Source organism: Austrofundulus limnaeus, unplaced genomic scaffold, assembly GCF_001266775.1.
Source record: "Austrofundulus limnaeus strain Quisiro unplaced genomic scaffold, Austrofundulus_limnaeus-1.0 Scaffold766, whole genome shotgun sequence".
Taxonomy (NCBI): Eukaryota; Metazoa; Chordata; class Actinopteri; order Cyprinodontiformes; family Rivulidae; genus Austrofundulus; species Austrofundulus limnaeus.
The window spans coordinates 168,466-172,004 of NW_013953168.1; positions in this window are offsets into that span (position 1 = coordinate 168,466).

The window sequence follows — 3,539 nt, forward strand, 5'->3', positions numbered from 1 at the left end:
ACATTTTAATGTGTTACCCACCACCATGTGAAAGCATAATATTACAGAATAAATCAAACAGTGTCTTTAAAACATGATTATTCAGGATTTCTATTTTTAAATACAGAAATAATAGCTTCATTTTATCAGTTTTTCATGCTGGATATGGGACCTTAAATCTATAATTAATCCTCCATTTTCAAATCATTTACAGTTTATTTTGTAAAATACTATAAATGCCAAATTTGACTGATGAAATTAAGTCAAGTCAAATTTATTCATAAAGCCCATTTATGAAGAAGTTGTAAATACAGTGCTGAACAACAATAATAAAGCATTGGCAGAGATAAAAAAAAATAACTAAACTTATTAAAAAGAGTTAAAAAATAAGAAACTGGCTCAATTGTCAATTGAGGACGTTGAAGATGTTTGGATATTTGGATTAATGATGGCTGGATTTCTACTGCTTGGCGGAGGTGGTTACCTCATCTATGGGGAAATAAATAAAGTGCTGGCGGCTGTTCGGACCCTGTGSAGACTGCCAACGCTCGGTGATGGTTTATGCTGAGCTGTCGACACACAGACTGAGGCACTGGGGGGTGATGAACCGTCATCTGGATGCTGTCCTGGTGGAACGCAGACCAGCTGTGGCTCCTGGGCTTGCTGGTGGGAATGTTTAGCCCTGGTGAAGTTGAGCCAAGTATTGACCAACAAATTTGGCCAAGTGGAATTTTCGCCATTGAGAGTTCTAGTAAGACTTTGAAAGCTGAAAGCACATCATCTGTGTCAGCTTGTTCCAAAACAATTGTGACTCTCAGTGGATGTTTTGTCGACTAAAGGCTCCCACATACTCAGGTGTACTGTGTGCGGTCCGTGAGCTGCGCGGACTCCACGCATATTGTCCGCGGATGTTTGAGGCTTCATACTCGAGCGTACCAACCGCCGGAYAAAYTCTTTAATTTCTTGCAATTTCAGTCATGATGTCAAGGATCAGGAGGAAGAGGGTTTGCATTTTAGCTTTAAAACAATAAAATAAAAAAAGAAAAGAACTACCTTACCCAGGATCTGAGCTATTTCCTCCCACAAATTTGTTGCTCGCTGAAAGTCTTTAGCTATATTCCTTCATTGACGCGTCATAAAGATTTCTAATCTCCTCCRTGAGACGCTTTTCAAGATTTGACTCAATTTCTTACACAAAYRACACCGATTCTCAACTTTATCTGCTTGGTGTCGCACCCAGAGCAGTACATACCATTGTGTGCACCGCGGACGTAAAAAATTGATCTCTGCGTGGACCAGTCCRGCGGACATCTGCATTGAGTCCACGCGGACCTCTGCGGACTGAAGTATGCCAGAGTATGTGGGGGTCTTAAGGCTCAGCCCACCTTTTCCTCCTCCCACTCGTGTGTGTGAACTGGAATCTGGAAGTACTGCTGAAGGTCACACAGATGAAAAATACCACCACTATTCTGAGACTATGGCTGGGCAGTGCTGTTGGAGACTGGTTAYAGATGGTTTTATTTTTCAGWTGCTCACGCATGTGCATACAACATTTCATGGCTTCAGATACACGTCCCTTATCTCAATGTCTTTGCTCGTAGCTACCTKTGTTATCTCCCCCCGTCCTTGTCCTCCACTCTCTCTAGCCCCATCTTTGCTCTGCAGAGGTGTTTCTTTTCTGTAAATACCATAGTATGCCACTTTTCATTGACATAATATGATGTTTTATTTTCCCTCATCTATCCTTATGTGGTATTTTGTTTTCCTTTTTATGGTTAGTGCCTCCTTATGATGTCTTTTCATGATGATGATCGTTGCTCTGTGCAGGGGGTCTATGGCTGCAAGACCCGGGGCACCTGTTCTCCTACTGTTTGTTTATGTTCTGTCATCTTGTGAATGGCTGTACTGAACTGTAGTTTCCCATTGGGAYCAATAAAGTGTCGTTCGTTCCTTTATCTTTGTTTGCTATGCTGTGGTCAAAAACATTAGCTTTTAGGTCAGGTGACCCAGTAATAAAACAAAAACTAAYGTTAAATTGTTCTAAGAAACAGGATGGATGAGGAACATTTCTTTATACCTGATCTTGCGTTTTTGACTTTATATACATATTTTGTGCAAAATTTAAAAAATTTCTTCAAGAACTTTTTGGTCATGTGACCCAAATATCATGTGTGAAGAACTGATGAAATGATCAGTCTTCACCACATGACAATTTTCACAGATTGTCCTCAAACTGCAGATTGCGGACTCTTCTAACACCCTCCCAGYGTTTTTCCAAATGCCAGGAAAATGTATTACATTCTAAAATATCTTCTTTTTTTTCTGTGGGAGACCCTTCAGACCTCCCTTCAACATTTAAACCCCTGGGAGCTATGACAAAAAAAATTAAAAGCAATCTCCTCTGAACGTCAATTTTTGGGACGACCAAAACCAGCTGATAAGTCAGAGTGATAGGACGGTGCAAAGCCATTTAGGCATTTATAGGTCAACAATAAAAGTTATTTTAAAATGCACGAAGAGCCAGTGAAATGAGGACAAGTCATGTTTAATGTGCTCAAAAGTTCCAGTTAAGACTTTTTGAAAAAGCCCAACATAAAATCAATAACAATAATCATGTTGAATAAATAAAAATTTAATGGGAGAAGCAAAATTGTTGATAACACCTTTGAAGGAAAATTTGTAATTTATTTAATTGGAWAATTTAGTCGATAAATTCATTAAAATTAAAATAGCTATATCGGCATTCTAACAGTATATCCTTCGCTGTGAAATTTGACACAAACTAATCTTTTCAATCTGAAAGGTAAAGATGACTTTTAGAATTGCATCACAATAGCAAATTCGACTGTTTGCTTTCTTGGTAAATGCAAATTAGTCTGGGTAAGGATGGCAGAAGTTGCCCAGACCTCAGGTTCTCCCTATTCAGCCACAAACAGTTTCACAAGTCTGTCAAGTCCATCCTGCATGTATATAAAAAGGTGCAACAGTCCACAGGTGGGCAGACGTCTCCAGATCCTTTGGGCACTTTCATAGTTTTGCTGTGAACTCAACTGAATCAGAAGAAAAGTAAGGATGAAATAATTCATGCTAATCTAGAAGRAAAAATGTATTTTTTATTCTGATTGGACTGATTATTGGGTAGTAAGTAAAACAGACTTTAAAGTGAAATTATGCGAAGAAACCAATATCAAATAATTTTTGTTTGGTAAAGACTTAATATGATTAATGAAAGACTTTTGGTTTTATTATAAATCACTTTGTATTGCCTGACTGCTGAAAAGTGCTGTATGACTTAATTTACCTTAACTCACCTTCATTTACCTTACCTTACCTTAACTTACCCTAATTTACCTTACCTTACCTTACCTTCCCTTACCTTCCCTTCCCTTACCTTACCTTAATTTACCTTACCTTACCTTAACTTAACTTACCTTCCCTTCATTTACCTTACCTTACCTTCATTTACCTTACCTTACCTTAACTTAACTTACCTTCCCTTCATTTACCTTACCTTACCTTCATTTACCTTACCTTACCTTAACTTAACTTACCTTCCCTTC